At 44.8% G+C, this 12,500-nt stretch overlaps 1 protein-coding gene across 1 annotated transcript in view; it reads right to left on the bottom strand.

Annotated features, from left to right (window-relative positions):
- ano2b (anoctamin 2b) overlaps positions 1–12,500 on the bottom strand; it is a gene marked incomplete at both ends in the record, with an annotated part of 266,111 nt that overhangs the window by 176,204 nt on the left and 77,407 nt on the right.

The raw sequence follows: 12,500 nt of genomic DNA, 5'->3' as shown, positions 1-12,500 counted from the left end.
TCATTCAATTAAAGGGGCAACATCGTATTTAGTTTGATTACTGTTCAAAACGCAGAAAGCGGGAAGCGGGACTGTGACGTGAAGGGAGCAGTGAACAAACGTTACGGGTGTGGTCGGTAGCGAGAGAATGTTTGAGGCATTAAAGGGACGGTGGAAAAAAAAAAGGAAAAAAAATTTAGCAGACAATTGAGCAGAGCCACGAGGGGTTTAGAACCAGGAAGTGACACGTCAGCTACAATCCTCTAGACTGAGTTTGGCCGCCATCTAGGGGGGCAGTGGGATAATACAGGCAAATGGAGGAGGAGTAGGTCGCCACCTAGTGGCGGAGGGGGGGGTAGTGCTGGGGAGTTTCCATTACCCATAGGGGAATATTTAGAGTTTAATTTAATTAAGGAGTTTAATTGCGGAGGGGGGGGGTAGTGCTGGGGAGTTTCCATTACCCATAGGGGAATATTTAGAGTTTAATTTAATTAAGGAGTTAAATTTTTTCAAATTACCAACTGCTTGTGTGTATACACGGTGGTGTATGTGAGAACTTTGTAAAGGAACTCAAAGTGTAGAATAGAGCAACGGACCGCTCCAGGGCGACGGTAGACAGCCCCGTGTGGTATAGAGCGACGTGACAGCTCCAGGGCGACGTAGACAGCCCCGTGTGGTATAGAGCGACGTGACAGCTCCAGGGCGACGTAGACAGCCCTGTGTGGTATAGAGCGACGTGACAGCTCCAGGGCGACGGAAACAGCCCCGTAGGGTATAGAGCGACGTGACAGCTCCAGGGCGACGGAAACAGCCCCGTAGGATATAGAGCGAGGTGACAGCTCCAGGGCGACGGAAACAGCCTCGTAGGGTATAGAGCAACGTACAGCTCCCGGGCGACGGAGACAGCCCTGTTTAGGGTAGAGCAACGGACAGCTCTGTTGTATGTTAGATAATAGTACGAGTACGTGTATGTGAGTTAGGGGCAGGGAACCAACCTGCTCTGTTGTATGTTAGAGCGATGCTCTGTTGTATGTTATTATCATAATAATAATATCGATATACAGGTTAATTAAATAGTTTAATTATTGAATGGGTTAAATAAGAATTGCACAGAGAGATGAGATGCGGTTTAATTAAATAAGTTTAATTATGAAATAAGAGGGAGTTCGATCTCCAGTGGGGCCTTCTCACACCTAATAAATAGGCAGAGTCTTGAGGGGACACGTCACCAGAAAGAACTGGCGCGCGCTGGGGGTCACCCGTGGGACGAACAGATAGAGCGCGGAGTGGGTATCGTTTAGCTGCTGGTGTCACGCCGGAAGACAACAAAACAGAGAACAGCCCTGTAGGATTAGATATGGGTGTTGAGAAGGTGGGGGACTAATAGAGAACAAATAGCGCCATGGGCTGTAGGACACTCACACCGTCCAACAGTCTGAAAGGGCGTGGCCATGGGAGGGGCTTGCAGAGGAAAAAATATATAGAGAACTGGAGATAACTCCATGGAACGAGCTGCAGGCCCAAAGCCACGGTAGACTAATATAGTAATATTCTAATATAATAGAAAGCACCGGGTCGAGTGTACAGAAAAACTGCTGGCGTGGTGTTTCTGCTTTCAGAGTCTGGAGAGGGCCGACGGCGGTGGAGATGAGCCTCAACCAAGATGACCAACGGGGCGGAGACGGCCGACGGGGCGGAGACGGCCGACGGGGCGGAGACGGCCAACGGGGCGGAGACGGCCAACGGGGCGGAGACGGCCGACGGGGCGGAGTCCAGCGGTCGCAGGCGGTGTTGCCCAGGGGAGAACGAGGCGGACATCGGAGGGGTTTTCCTGCGGAGACAAGGGCTTTCCTGCGGAGACGCTGTTTAGAGAGCGTTTTGAAACAACAGAGCACGGGCGGTGAATCATGGACAAAACAGGGACTTCCTTTCAGAGTCAATCAGGAGATCGAGAGACGAGACAACAGCGAGAAGTCCTGTGTTCATTGATTAGGAGTATGAGATATAAATGGAGGATTCAGATAGAAGATATATGTATAGAAGGATATATATATATATAGAAGGTAGATAAGAGGGAAAACAGTAAAACAACAGGATAGAATTATTGGGAGCAGACAGATGAGCTCTAATTGTTATGAGTCGTTGGATGTTGTTGGTGTTGGTGGTCGGTTTCGGTTCCCTTTGTGCACGAAGGGGGGCGCAAACAGACATCAGGCAGCAAGATCACTGGGTTGACCGTGGGCCGTCTTCATTTCTTGTGCACGAGAGATGAGGTTGGTTTGCTTCAACCACAGGCTATTTTTGGCATAATTAATTAAAAAACCAAATAATGATTTATGATTCTGAAGGGGTGATAAGAATCAAGGGGGGATTGAGAGAAAATGGTGGTTTTTTCAATGTACATTTGGTTTATAAAACTGATATAAAGAGACGCTTTAAGAGGGTAATATCATTATCATCACGGGATGATATTGACGGTGGAGAAGAAGAGGTTTCACAAGCACACTGCCAGCGAGAGAATGTTTTGAATTCCTTGTAAGAACAAAGATAACGGAGCGGTACAGAGCGAGGGAGAGGGGTGACCTCTTTAATGCAACAGTGAATGAAACGTTTAATGGTGTGAAAGGTTATTAACGCAGTTGTCATGACAACGCGGCACATGACAACCAGAAAGGGGTGGGCTATCATAGTTATGACGAAGATCCTATAAAGCTGACAGTGGTTCCGGGTAGGGCAGACTAAAATCTGACTGAGACTAAGAGGGAAGGAACCAGGAGAGACTCTCTCTCCTCCACCACGGAGGGGGGGGGAAGGGAGAATGCCACATCATCATTAGCTTCGGCTACCACGAGGATGGTCTTGGCTAACGAACAGGCCTGACCACTGTTGGACTGAGAGACAGAGGGACAATAGACTAGACCAGGGATCGGCAATAGGCGGCCCGCGGGCCGACATTGGCCCGCCAGCAATAATTTCTGGCCCGTCAGATTATTTTGAGAATATGATATTTATTTTACGCGCAGGAAATATTCACTCGGGACGCCAGGGTGTCTTTTATTGTGAAGCTGTATCTATCTACCGGTAGTCATCAATAGCACTATAGCCAATTGAAATGCTAGAAATGGTCACGTGGACTGGGAGAACCAATGGAATAGTCCCTAACGAACTTTCACTTCCGCGTTCGAGATGGAGCGAGTAACAAAATGTGTTAAAAAACAAAACAAACATCTTTGGATAGGGAAATGCAACAGGGAAATATAACGCTTCTTTTAATAAACAGGAGCCATACTTAAAATACGGGTTTATTGCAACAGGTCGGTGATTCTTGCGTGCCGAGCCGACGTCCTCTCTGCATAATATGTGGCGACAACAACAACGAGGAAATGGTTGTTATTACAACTGTGTTCAAGTTGGCAGATAAAGTAGCTGCATTCAACGCCAATCTGGAATTGGAGGGCGGCGAGTGGATATGTGACATGTTTCAAACATTAGCAGGGATTTTGGAGGACTGAACAACAAACAAGGTATGGTGAGTCGTGTTTTCATGCATTCTGTCTTCTGATCTGTTCATCACCCGCCGCGGTGATCTGCAACAGCTGATCTGCTGTTCATGAATGAATGAATGAAAACTTTATTTAACAGATTGCAGAATGGGTACAATACAGTACGGCGCAATACACACAATTGTTAAGCTGATCTGCAACAGCTGAGAGCTGTTCATGAATGAATGGATGAGTGAGAACTTTGTTTGGCGGATTGCAGAGTGGGTGCAGTGCAGTGCGGCGCAGTGCACACGGTTGTTGGGGGGATGCAGACCTGAGAAAAACGTTTGTCTTTTTTCAATATCAGTATATTAAATTAGCCATTGTTTTTGATCCTGGCCCGCCAAGCAACGGCTTGGGGAAAATCTGGCCCGCGGCAAAACCTAATTGGCGACCCCTGGACTAGACTGAAAGATCATTAGATAGACTGAACACACCGAAAGGTCATTAGAATAGACTCTTCAAGGACAATACAATCTGTTAACATCTGAGCTGAGATTTCTGTTTAGAGAAATAAACACGCTTTTCCTTGTAAGGTATTTCACGTTGTCGAAGTGTCGGATTCTTACGGAGGTGGAGAATTATTATAGTTTGCGGATTGTACTAACGGGGAGAGATAAGGATCTTATCAGCCAGTATCTGAGACGTCAGGACCATTAAAATTACACAACGCAGAGGAATTGGATGGAGAGCCAAACAGACGAAGACGTGGTACTGGCCAGATTGATCAGGATCTAACAAGTGCGACCATTTCACTCACATTTGCCCATTCATTTTTGGACACATCACACACCATCGGTGTGTGTACTGTACGTGTGCTGTCATAGCTCCACCTACAGGCCTAATGGAGAACACCAGGAGAACACCAGGATGTGAATGGAGGGTGAATGTGAGGTATATCGTGCAAATAAGTTTTGATTGATCGCAAGACTACACTGTAAAAAAAAATTATAATAAGTTACCAGAACTTAAAAATATTGAGTTCAGTTACTGTGCATTAAGGTTTTCCGTTTTCAATCCATAATAAGTTAACAGAAAAATAAGTACACAACCACATTATTTCAACCTAATAAAACTATGTTTATTGTCATTGTTTTAAGAATACAAGTTGACTTGGTAATACTCACATTTTGAGTAAAAAAAATGGCTTTTAACAAGTGCAATGTTCAATGAAATAGAAAAATAAATAATACAATTTGTTGATTAATCCCACTGGTCACAATGGTGACCGTAATAATGTTTTTGTTATAAGGCTCTGCAAATGTTACTGAATGATGTAGCAATGTATTTCCAGCTAAATTGAAATAATAAACAAATAAAGGGTCTCAATTAAATATGTGGTAGTAAAAATAACCTGTGGGAGGATTTCAACAAGATAAATGCGACAACAGTGCAAAATATTTCACTATAATATTTCAAAGCAAAAAAAAAGAAATATATATATATATATATATAATATTTATTTTTATTTTTTAATGTTGCGCCCTGTGCCTATGAAAATGCCCCTGTGTGCCTATGCAGGCACGCGTGCCTAGGGTTGCCTACCCCTGCAGTAGACAATAATAATAATATAACAAAGTGTTCTCATGACGTGTGATTGTCCTACAATATGGCACAGTGCCAAAGCTCATTGGCCACGACAATCAATGATGATCACCTGCTGTTTGATTACAATCACCTGTTGTTTACAGTCTGTGATCAAATGCCATGAATATATAGATAACTAAATATATAGAAACAGCATGTAGGCGGTCAGGTGGCGTAACGGAGATTGCGTTCGTCACCAAACCCCGGAGCGGCTAGATTCGCCTGTTCGAATCCAGCTCACAGCTCCGGGGTTGTCACCAGCTTGGCTGGCCGTTCACACTAATACAATTGGCAGTATTAGAGGGTGGGAGAAGCTGGCGGGGTGGGTCCGGGTCGTTGTAAACAGCGACTCCTACAGTTCGGTCGGGGCGCCTGCTAAGCGCGGATAGGACTTGAGTGGGATAGTGTGATCCTTCCACACGCTACGCCCTCTCAATGAGAATCCGCGCTGCCAGGTGAAAAGAAGCGGTTGATTGGCTGGACGTGTGTCGGAGGAAGCACGTGATAGCCTCCACTCTCCCAGACCGACTGTGGGGGGTAAGTGCGCAGCGACCAGGAAGGGGATTGGGAATTGGCATAACGACTAACATTGGGATGGGAGAAAATCAGAGGAAAAATGGAGGGGGATAAAGATAAAAAAAAAAAAAAAAAACAGCATGTAATATACAGTAACTATACAATGTATTTTCATAAATCGATGAAAAAAAAAGTTGAGCTCCAACTTCTAGCTTCTCTGTGACTTTGTGGTTAAATTAACATTATGGTTAAGGGTAGGGTTAGGATTAGGGATGTTCGATATTGTCTTTTTTACCGATACCGATATACCGATATTGTCCAACTCTTAATTCCAGATACCGATATCAACCGATACAGATATATGCAGGGTCCCCCCCCCCCCCGTCCCCCCCAAAAACAGAATAATTTCAGGTAATTAACATTACATATCTCTTGTTGTGGAATTAACACAACATTATGCATACTTTTGACAATAAATATAATCAGAATTCGTTCTTACTTGCTTGCATGGGTAAATAAAGGTTAAATAAATGTAAAAAAAAAAAAAACTATACCGATAATTTCCTATATCACATTTTAATGCCAAAATTGGTAGGCCGATAATATCGAACATCCCTAGTTAGGATTATGTTAAATTCATATTATAGTTATGGTTAAGGATAGGGTTCGGATTAGGTTAAATTAATATTATGGTTATGGTTAAGGGTAGGGTTAAGATTAGGTTAAATTAACATTATGGTTATGGTTAAGGATATGAGTTAGGATTAGGTTAAATAACATCCTGGTTATGGTTAAGGATATGGGTTAGGATTAGGTTAAATTAACATTATGGTTATGGTTAAGGATATGGGTTAGGATTAGGTTAAATTAACATTATGGTTATGGTTAAGGATATGAGTTAGGATTAGGTTAAATAACATCCTGGTTATGGTTAAGGATATGGGTTAGGATTAGGTTAAACATTATGGTTATGGTTAGGATTAGGTTAAACATTATGGTTAGGGACGGGTTACAGTTAGTTGCTCTCTCACCAATTTCTAGAAAATCCAACAAAAAGTCGGCATTCACCAGTGAACACGTCTGGTGTACAGAATGTGTGTGTGTGTGTGCGTGTGTGTGCGTGCGTGCGTGCGTGTGTGCGTGTGTGCGTGTGTGTGTGTGGCATAGAGGGGGTCTGCTCTATGTATTATTACTCCCTGTGGGACCTCCACAGGAGTTGAAGGGGGTCATTATGTATTTATGACCAACTCTAAATTCACCTGTCCACTGTCCCATCTCTCTCTCTTTCTCTCTCTCTATTCCATCTATCTTCCTCTTCCACACTATCTCTCTCTCTCTCTCTCTCTCTCTCTCTCTCTCTCTCTCTCTCATTGTCGGTATCTCTCCATCCTTATCAGCTACTCATCTCATTCATCTACCTGTCTCTTCTTCTCCTCTCTCCTTCTCATGTCTCCCTCCCCTGACGTCGCTGTCCCCCCCCCCCCACACCGCTCCGAGAGATAAGAGATAAGATTCCCTCTACTGTCGACTTACATGTACACAAGGCAAATTAAATCTGTCTTGTCACACATCCCTCCTGGTTACACATGCTGTACACGCGCAGTCCTCTCTACAACAACACACACATATACATTTCTTCTGGGAGGTCAGAGGGCAAGGGTAATTAGGGTCCAGTGATCTTGCGTAGCCAGACCTGTGTTTCCTCAAGCTTCCCAACAGGTCTGGGCAACATCAAGCACTAGAAGTGGGTTTTATAAAAGAGGGGCGGAGACTCTGTGGCCTGTCACCATGCTACTAATCTATATCACACACGAAACGCAGAGGGAGACACTCTCCCTCTCCGGGGGAAGAATGTGGCAAAAGGCGCTCCGGTGACCAAGTTCTGCACAAATAACAATCTGTACAGTACAAGTGTCCGAGAGGAGGTGACCATGAAGACGAGAGGATCCACTTATTATTTTTAATGAGATCATCACATGGAAGGAGACACACTCTTGCGTGAAGCAGGAACAAAAATACTTAGATTTGAGGGGGTGTTTCATTTGTGATACACCAGGGCATTGGGTCAGGGTGGGACTACTGCCCTAATCAAGAAGAGCACCAAGCCACGGTGGAAGGGAGGGGGGCGGGGGGGCACGGTGGTCTCAGGAGAGAGAAAGAGAGAGGGGGATAGGGACAGAGGTGACACAGGGTGTGTGTGTGTGAGAGAGAGAGAGAGAGCCTGAAACTGAGTTGCACTTCCTCACCAATTGTGAAAAATACAAATATATTAGAGAAACGCATTTAAAAAAAAATTGAACTAATAACAAAAGGTTTTCTTACACTACCAGATACAGGAAAACAACCAGTCCTACTAGGGGAGGACTCAACAAGCTGTGAGCTAGCAGCAGCCTATGTTGCTGCCTGCCATAGACTGAGGGACAGTGAGTGACAGTCACCTGACATGTTTATGCCGTAATATTTTATGTTCTATTTCATGATGATAATTTCTGTATGTACTATGAAATTAATATGTGTTTTGTAATCCATGCTTATGTTATTAATCATTTGCTTTGGCAACATGTACAAGTTGCGTCATGCCAATAAAGCCATTTGAATTGAATTTAATTGAGAGAGAGAGAGAGAGAGAGAGAGAGAGAGAGAGAGAGACAGAGAGAGAGAGAGAGAGAGAGAGAGAGAGAGAGAGAGAGAGAGAGAGAGAGAGAGAGAGAGAGAAATGGAGATAAAGAATGAGAGAGGGATAGGGACAGAAGTGATACATGGTGAGAGAGAGAGGGAGAGAGAGAACATTTGTGAGAGGAGAGAGAGGTAGGGGATAGTGACAGAGGTGACACAGGGTGTGAGAGAGAACAAGAGTGAGAGAGAGGGGAGAGAGAGAGATAGAGAGAGAGAGAGAGAGAGAGAGAGAGAGAGAGGGGGAGATAAAGAATGAGAGAGGGATAGGGACAGAAGTGATACATGGTGAGAGAGAGGGAGAGAGAGAACATTTGTGAGAGAGGGGGGAGAGAGAGGGGGATAGGGACATAGGTGATACAGGGTGAGAGAGAGGGAGAGAGAGAGAGAGAGATAGGGGGGGGGGGGTGTTGATTGGCGTTTAGTAACTTATTATAGTATGAACTTCTCCAGACCTCTCTTAAAGACAGTAAGGGCACCAGGTAAGAGAACACTCTATTAGAAAAGACAGAGAACACACTAACACAAACACACTCCGTTAGAAAAGACAAAGAGGGCGGCTAGGTGGTGTAGTGGGCAAGGCGCTCGCCACCAACGCTGGAGACGCTGGGTTCGAGCCCAGCTCTCGGCGTTGCTACCAGCTTGGCTGGTCGCTCATACTAACACAATTGGCAGTGTTAGGGGTGGGAACGCTGGTGGGACGGTCCTGGGCGTTGTAAACAGAAAAAACTCCTACAGTTCGGTCGGGGCGCCTGCTCAGCGAAGGAAGGATCTGGAGGGAGGTAGTGTGACCTTCCACACATTACACTCTCCCAGTGAGAATCTGCGCTGCCAGGCTGGCTGCCGGCTGGCTGCGCATGTGTCAGAGGATAGCATGTGATAGTCTCCGGCCTCCCGGACCAACAGTAGGGGGGGGTGCACAACAACCAGGAAGGGAGTTGGGAATTGGCATAACGACTAACAGTGGGATGGGAAAAAAGGAGGGGGGAAAGATAATAATAAAAAATTAAAAAAAGACAGAGAACACTAACACAAACACACTCCGTTAGAAAGGACTGAGAAGACAAACACAAACACACTCCATTAGAAAAGACTGAGAACACAAACACAAACACACTCCATTAGAAAAGACTGAGAACACAAACACAAACACACTCCATTAGAAAAGACTGAGAACACAAACACAAACACACTCTGTTAGAAAAGACTGAGAACACAAACACAAACACAAACACACTCTATTAGAAAAGACTGAGAACACAAACACAAACACACTCCGTTAGAAAAGACTGAGAACACTAACACAAACACAAACACACTCTATTAGAAAAGACTGAGAACACAAACACAAACACACTCCATTAGAAAGGACTGAGAACACGAACACAAACACACTCCGTTAGAAAGGACTGAGAACACTAACACAAACACACTCCGTTAGAAAGGACTGAGAACACTAACACAAACACACTCCATTAGAAAGGACTGAGAACACTAACACAAACACACTCCGTTAGAAGACCGAGAACACGAACACAAACACGAACACACTCCGTTAGAAAGGACTGAGGGCCCAGGCCCCGTTCCCCGTACCTGGTTCAACTAAGTCGATCAAGATGTCATTATCCAGATTCAGTTAACCCGATGTTTGAAGCGGATTTTCCTGTTCCTCGAAGGTGGATTCAGTCTCGTTAACTCAAGCCAGACTTGAGACCCAGGATAAGTGCGCGTGCCCGCCTCAGCCGAGAAGGCAGCAAGTGTCGAGAGCAGAGATCCTGATTCTCTAGCGGCATTGATTGATTAATTGATTTAAAACTTTAGTAACATATTGCAGTACGGCTCAATCGCCTCGCCGACAAGTTAAATGCGTTATCTATAGGCTAATTTTAAGTCCCTCATTACCTCAATCAATCAGATTATATTTCTTTGAACTTGCCTGCTGGATTGAATAATCAAATGAGATCTTGCTAGCGAAAATAATTAGTTAAACTGTTATACAAAATAACGATACGGATCTCTTCCCATTGATTGATGTATAGTCGATCTTTTACTTATCTCCACTGTGGTGTAACGGGTTCTTCTTTTGACTTTCACGCAGACGACCGGGGTTCGAAACCTGGTCTTCCCCTTCTTTTTGCGATGTAGGAATAATTCAATTTGGTGCACGTTGAGAGCTATATAAAGAATGACATCCTCAATGCATGTAGATTTATAATATTTTAACTTGAAACTAGGCTACTTTGGCGTATAATCATTAATATTATATTCAAAAAAATTATATTGGAAACACAGGGTTTCGAACACCGGTCGCTGGGTTGCCAGGATTGAGCACTACCGCTGAGCCACTGTGCCAGATGGGATAAATTCATTGTTTATACATTAATGAACGAGACAAGATCCACAATCCACGCATAGACACTTCAATTTTATGCTTGAATGAAACACAATCCAGGCGCTCCATTAAACATCCACAGCGGATAATATGAAAGGAATCAGAGCCAAACGAGCGATAGGTTTCAATCATTAAAAATATCCCCGCGGGATTCACATTTGCAATGCTGCGCGTTGTTAGAATAACCACATGATGTGTACATCGCACCGAGCGAGCGCCACGGTATATATAACGTGCATTATTTAGGACAAAGTGAATTTAGTATCAGCATTTTGGGTCTATTTTACATTTCAAAAGCCCCCTCTGGAAGAATGGAGCACAAAAACGTAATTCAGAATGGTATAATGCAGATCGTAGACTGTGGGAATAATTTCAGGAAACGGGCTGTCACTTCTTTGCGGGGGCGTGGCGATGGTTGATCCGGCTAACTTGAACTTAAACCCTGCTTTCGACCAGGCTCAAACTTTTGGATCTGTTGTCATGGTGATTTGGACAATCCAGGTACGGGGAACCGGAAAGTCCGGCTTAAGTCAGACTTAACCGAAAGTTATCCGGCTAACTCAGTTATCCAGGTACGGGGAACGGGCCCTGGATCTCTTCATATCATATTTTTATTTATGGCGAATAGCATCTCTCTCTCTCTCTCTCTCTCTCTCTCTCTCTCTCTCTCTCTCTCTCTCTCTCTCTCTCTTTCCCCTCTCTCCTCCATATTTCCCCCTCTCTCCTCCTCTCTCTCCTCCCTCTCTCTTCTCTCTCCTCCCTCTCTCTCCTCTCTCTTCTCTCTCTCACCCTGTATCACCCCTGGCCTCTCTCTCTCCCCTATCTCCCTGATTCTCTCTCCTCTCTCTCTGACCCTGTGTCATCTCTGTCCTATCTCCATCTTTCTCCCTCTCTCTATCTCTCTCCCTCTCTCTCTCCCTCTCTCTCTCTCCCTCTCGTTCTCTCCCGCTTCCCTCTCTCTCCTCCCTCTTTCCCCTCTCTATCATCTCTCTCTCTCCTCCCTCTCTCTCCTTCCTCTCTCTTCTTCTCTCTCACCCTGTATCACCCTGTCCTCTCTCTCTCTCTCCCCTATACCCCCCTATCTCTCTCTCCTTCTCTCTCTCACCCTGTGTCATCTCTGTCCCTATCAATTCAATTGGGCTTTATTGACATGGGAAACATACGTTTACATTGCCAAGCCAAACAAAACAAAACAATCAATAGAGAAATCAGAAGAAATCAGTACAGTACAGAAGGCATTTTTTGTGTGGTTTTATTCCATTGGATGTCTCTCTCTGCCCTCTCTGTCTTTTCTAACGGAGTGTGTTTGTGTTTGTGTTAGTGTGTTCTCTGTCTTTTCTAATAGGGTGTTCTCTTACCTGGTGCCCTTACTGTCTTTAAGAGAGGTCTGGAGAAGTTCATACTATAATAAGTTACTAAACGCCAATCAACACCCCCCCTCTCTCTCTCTCTCTCTCCTCTCTCACCCTGTATCACCTATGTCCCTATCCCCCTCTCTCTCTCCCCCTCTCTCACAAATGTTCTCTCTCTCCTCTCTCTCACCATGTATCACTTCTGTCCCTATCCCTCTCTCATTCTTTATCTCCCTCTCTCTCTCTCTCTCTCTATCTCTATCTCTCTCCTCTCTCTCACTCTTGTTCTCTCTCACACCCTGTGTCACCTCTGTCACTATCCCCTACCTCTCTCTCCTCTCACAAATGTTCTCTCTCTCCCTCTCTCTCTCACCATGTATCACTTCTGTCCCTATCCCTCTCTCATTCTCTCTCCTCTCTCTCCTCTCTCTCTCTCTCTCTCTCTCTCTCTCTCTCTCT

This window comes from Notolepis coatsorum (genome assembly GCF_963971535.1).
Source record: "Notolepis coatsorum genome assembly, chromosome: 15".
Classification (NCBI taxonomy): Eukaryota; Metazoa; Chordata; class Actinopteri; order Aulopiformes; family Paralepididae; genus Notolepis; species Notolepis coatsorum.
Note: the sequence above shows the minus strand (reverse complement) of the source record. Positions and strands in the feature narration are given on the sequence as shown.